The following is a 6108-nucleotide window of genomic DNA, read 5'->3' on the forward strand; positions in this document are numbered from 1 at the left end:
AACATTTGGTCAATGGACTCGGCTATGATGGTGAAAAGAATGTCACTTTTAGGGGCAATTATGGCTCTTTGGGTAGGGAAATAGCAAGCTTGACACCTTTTATTAAATTCTAGGGCTTGGAATGTCAAGGGGAAGATGTAATGAGGGAGGTTGGAGTCCTAGAGCCCAATTTCATCTGTCTTGTTTGTGTGCTTATCCTATAACCAGAAATACAGTTCTAGAAAATCACAGTCACACTAAGTATCACTTATCCTATAATCTTTATTTGCTAATGGTATATGATCAAAATCTACAAAAGGGGGAATTAAAGGATTAATTGTCTTATCTTGGGTCTTAGTTTTAGGAGGCATGACTGTAAATAATCTGTGAAATGGATGAATTTGTAGAGGAGGCTTACCAAGGTCAAGAAAATAACATCTTTTCAAGTGAAAATTGAAAGAAAAGTCAGTTTCTGTCACAGTATGGTTGTGGGAATCCTTTGATGGAGATTGCTACGAGAAAATGTGAATAGCAGAAACAAGTAGGAGTGGAAAGGACGAGAATGACATGCTCAAAGGTATTTTTAAACACTACGACAAAAGTCCTGTTGGAAATGGTGTAGGAATGTTAGGCTGAACGGTTACTCGGGAAAAACGAAATAAATGAAGAACATGTATTTCACCAAGAACACATTCAATTGGCCCAACGATCATGCCTTGTGGTGGATGGTGAGTGGTGGAGGAAAAGTGGTCTGGTGTGGCATGATAGATAAAGGAAAGGCAGTTTTCATAGGGGGTAGTGGCCGGTTAGTGGTATCGGATGGGGTGGGGGATGCGAAATCACTAGATCATGCCACGTAAGGGATGGGGCCTGACGGAAGAAACCACTTTCGGGACTCGCCCCCGCGGTAAAGGTAGAATGCAAAGGGGGGGCCGAAAACAAATGAAGGTTGTCGATCAATTGCGGGATCAAATCTTGATGCCTTCAAATGGTTGCACTTTATCCATAAACGACAAAGACAATTTGTCCACTTGCGCTTTGATATTTCTTCTCGAACTTAGGATAGGGGAAAATATAATATATAAAACACTTTTGTCCCAAAGCACATTTGTATCCTTTGAACTTAGGATAAGGGATGAATAATAAAACATTTTGAAATATTTTATCTCATCATGCATATTATGACCTTTCATGATATCCTCAAACTTAGGACAAAATTTATATAGGCAAATATTTACCAAATCACCTAATCTACCTACCCTTAGCTAGACTAGCATTTTATTTTTGTATCTAGGGTGCATTTAGACTGGCAAACCAATTTTATTTTCTTTTATGCATAATGAAAAATCTATCTAACCTATTGCTTATTTCTCCTATTGATCTAGATTAAATAGTTGGATCAATGTCATTTTCTACCTAACTAATGATTTACCTAGATTAAATAGTTGAGTAAATCTTTAATCTCTATCTTAATTTACAAAAAATTAAAAGAGTTCAATCATGATTAGATTGTATGATTAAACTAAACTAGTGATTGTGGCATTTTGAACAAGCTGCACAAAGCTTTTATTTTATAGAAATGAAGAAAAACTTATCTATGAATATTGGCACTTAGACTTGCAACACTTTCAATATTATTCTTTTTGGTTTTATTTATTTTTGTGGGGTTCAATCTTTTACTCTTTATACCCTCTTTTTACTTTTTAATTCTATTGTTTTTTTATTTGGAAATCATTGGCAGATTAACAAGTATTTACAAAATAGGATTCCTGAGATACAACACTCAATTACCTCGAGATCCTATAAATTATAGGACACTAATAGGTTGTATGGCAGCTTCTGGAGGACAACCAGTTTCCTCTGTTGGAAGAAGGATTTCTGGAGGCCGTGCAGTTCGCCTCCCTATGTGCTACGAAGGACCCCGTGTGCATCATAGAGAATAATATTTTTTCGGTCTTGATGGAAGCAAGTCTTTGTATGGCAGTTAACCAGCACCCAAGGTTGTCCCCAACCTTGTACACACAGTTGTTATGCTATGTAGTGTTCAAGGCTGACATCCACCGGGTCTATATCCAAGCGTGAAAGGATCTAGCACAGAAGTGGTATGACTTGCCCTATTTGGTAACAAAGTCCGATGTGTAGGAGGTAGTGGTGTGCTGGAAAACTAAGTGGCGTGCCCCTTCAGATCTAGATGCTGGGCAAGCACAGGTGTAGAGAGTGCGGCCACAAAGAAACGAAAGGAGGGAGCTAAGAAGGCTATGTAGAACTTGGTTGTATAGAAAAAGAAGGATGTTGCAGAGAAGGCTCGGGTCGAGAAGGAACATATTGACAAGGAGAAGGCAAAGTAGGGGTAACACGAGACCTAGAAAGGTGAAAAGTCACCTTCACTGGTAACATAAATGGAAATAGGGCAAGGTGACGGAGGCAAGGAAGGGAAGCGCACCCCCTTCATTGTGAAAAGGAGAGAATTGGAACAATAACCTGGATTGATGAAGAAGCAGAAGGCTCAGAAAACACAGGTTGATCCCTGGTGCTCACAAAAAGTGATTTGGATGAGATCGGTGATAAAGTCAGGGACATCGCCATAGAAGTACTACAACAGTTGGAATAACACTACATACAAACACTGGGTGGAGTCCAGAAGGATCTTCATGAGTTGTAGCTCCAAGCAACCAAGATCCAAGCAGACGTCAGAAAAGTGAGTGGCGCAGCAGGTAGTTCGGCGCAAGGAAAGACTATAGGCACAGAGATAATTATGTGGCCTTCAATGGATGTGTGAGTTTTCCCCCTAACCTACAGGTTCAGTTCGGGCTGACACCAAGGAACAATGCGCCATTCTTGATAGAGTACCAAAGATGGACTTGAATCTTTCCACGATGCAAATGAGGTCGTTGCATGCACTATTACAGGGATTGATGGAGGAGCTTCACTTCTGGGAACATCGAGCACTTAGAGCTGTGAGTGAGATTAAGGTTAATAATTAGTAGCTATTCACCGAGAAGACGTAGATTCTGTAGGAAAAGGAGGCGCTCCAAGCGCACATTTCATGACTGGAGCCAGCAGTCATGGAGGCATGTAGAATAGTACCAGAGCTTCACCTTCATGAGGATGCACAACTAGAAGTGAATATTCAGAAGTTATCTGCTAGTGTGCATGAATCAAAGGCAGAGGTTAATCGAGTTCAATTTGAACTCAACATGAAGATCACCGAGCTGCAATTGAATATGCATCCATTGACTCAATCGGAGGTCCGGGAGCAACGTGGAGCCGTGATTAAGGAAGGTCTGGCTACTTTGGATACCATAGTTGCAGACTGCACAATAATATTTGAGTAGGCCATGGATTTGGTCACCAATCTGCAGGAGGATCCAAACTTGCAGACATTGAATACTGATATTAGGGAGATGCAAAAGTAGAATGATGAATTCAGGGCAATGATGCGCTCCATTGCACCAGCACAACGCCTAGCCAAGTTATAGGAGGGGAAGTAGGTCCTCGCATAGGTAGAGGTAGCACAGAATAAGGAGGCCTTTCTTAAGGCTAGATTGGAGCCTTGGTTGGAAGAAGCTTATCAGATCTCGACAAACATTCAAGATAAGATGAATTGTTTGCAGCAGATGATGAAGCTGGCCGCAAAAGGACTAGCTACAGAGAAGCTAGTGAAAGAGGTCAAGTAGGCAGCCAAGCTGAGCACTGCCGAAGTTGTTGTAGTGAAGGTGGAGTTGGGGAATCTTAACAACAAGATCGCAACACCAACCGAGTGACTCGAGGGCGAGTCATGATCTTTGTTTTGGGGGCCTGCTGGGATGGGGTCCCCTGGGTCCGTTTTAGGGTTCAAAACCAAAGTTTTGATGTAATTGTTGTAAATGATGTAAAGTCTTCGTGATTTGTGGATGCAGAGCACGTAAATGGTTAGGAGTCAAAGGGGTTTTTAGCCCCTTGTTTATGTAAAAGTTGAGTCAATTTTGAGATCCACCCATGGTCTGAGGACCATGGGATTGTATGTGAAAAGCTATGAGTAGGTGTGTCTTAGAGAGTCTAAGGCAGGCAATCTAAGATGTAATGGGTTGATAGAAGAGAAGTACTAGTGCAGAGAAGTGGGTGAGATAGGAGAGACAGGCTCTAAAGCTGAGTGTGCAAAGGCCTAGGTAAAGTCAGCAAGGATAATTTTAGGGGCGAATGTAGGCCTAGTGAATGTTCGCACATGGTATTGACCCATGGTATTCACCAAAATGACACATGGTATTGACCCATGGTATTCACCTGGAATGTAGCCTATTTAAATGGGGGAATTAAACCAGCATGTAGCCTATGCTAAGATTCACTAGGACTTTACAAAGTTTTATTGCCTATTTAAATGGGGGAATTAAACCAGCATGTAGCCTATGCTAAGATTCACTATGACTTTACAAAGTTTTATTATTTAGTGAAAGACTCGTCAAGATCTTACAAGATTTTATAATTGAGTAAAATATTTGCCATGCCTGGTGAGAGATTCGCCAAAAAATTATATATACATATTATATTATTGATAAAATCACCTTCCATTTTTCCTTTATAAATTTAGGGGGGGTCTTAAAATTTTCCCTGGTAAAGTGTGTAGCTAAGTGCACGTACCCCTGTAGTTGAGTGTGCAGGGAATTTTTGAGTATGTATTCTGAACTGAAAATCAATAAAGAAACTATTTTTGAGAATGCTTGTGTACTGTTGTTTACTCCCACTTATAACTTATGTTGTTGATGAATAATATGCTTATGAAATATTGATCTAATTATGCATGATTCTATTGAATAACTGTTAGATGATGTATGCAAGCATGTTTATGTAATTCCACGAAGACTTTGATGAATTGTCTAATGTTTATTAATAACACAAGATTATCTACACAAGCCCTAGTCCAGATTAGTTCTCTGATGTGCGTAAGTGGATAAACAGACTGTTAAGGGAATACAAAGATTGATCTTTGACCTTTGCGAAGGTTGTTTTAGTAGAGTTGCAGTACTGAGCCTTAGGGGCTTATAGATATGTGCTAAAGGAGATATAGGGCACTAAAAGACATCACACTGACCTTTGGATGTGGAAGCTTGGTTCTAGCATCCCCCCATACTGCTTCAGGTGAGACTGCAGCCTACACTGTGCAGGTTATTACTGAAAGGGCCAGTAGTGTAGGGTTTTGTTGGTTGGCGCAATTAACTCTGAACCTAGGTCAGGACCCCCTAAGCCAACATCAATGGAGACACACCTCAACGACTTGTTGATCATATTACAACAGAGCATAGATAATTCATATAGCTTGTTCTGCCAATGTTCAAGCACTTCATTTGAATCTAAGGCACGAGAGCTATCCCTGTCCCACACAATTTGTCCATTGGCTGTAGGATTGATCCAATCCTCATCTCGTGTTGTTATCTTGTCTATATGATCTAGGTCATTGTCGCTTTCTAACACACATGTTTAGTATAACATGCTCCTTCTACCAGGTCTAATGGAACTATAACCCTGAGCGACTGCTTCTCAAAGGACATCTTTCGCTTCTTCAAGTTGATTACCCCATTCATATCAATAGTCAGTCAATTCCTAACAATGTGGGGTATGGGTTACTATCATCCACTATCTCATTGACTTCAAATTTAGCCAACACACTCACACCCTTAATTTCCACCATTACACCATACAAGCAGCCCATTGGAATAATTTTCTACTGATTTGCCATGCACCACTGAATAGGAGACCACTGCAGCACAGGTATCCCCATCCTTTCCCATGTCTACTTAGGCAAGACATTTGCATCAGATCCTAGATCCAAGATTACCTAGTCCATTTCATAGTCACTTATCCACACGGTTAGCTTCATCTCGTGCCCCGTTCATGCCTTATGCTTACCAACCTTCCTTACTGTGCACTACTCCATAGGGGTATTTTCCTTATTGGAACATTTGTATATGCTTAGGGGTGAGATAAAGAGACAAAGAAGGAGATATGGAGAGAGAAGGAGAGAGGGAGGGATATAGTAACATAGAGAGAGAGAGAGAGAGAGAGATGGGGGAAGAAAGAGGGAGTTAGGAGACAAAGGGAGAGAGAGGAGGAGAGTGATGGGGGAAGAGAGAGGATTGGAGAGAGAGAGAGAGA

Source organism: Pinus tabuliformis, chromosome 3_1 (assembly GCF_031772625.1).
Source record: "Pinus tabuliformis cultivar Carrire ecotype Pingquan chromosome 3_1, CPIR1, whole genome shotgun sequence".
Classification (NCBI taxonomy): domain Eukaryota; kingdom Viridiplantae; phylum Streptophyta; class Pinopsida; order Pinales; family Pinaceae; genus Pinus; species Pinus tabuliformis.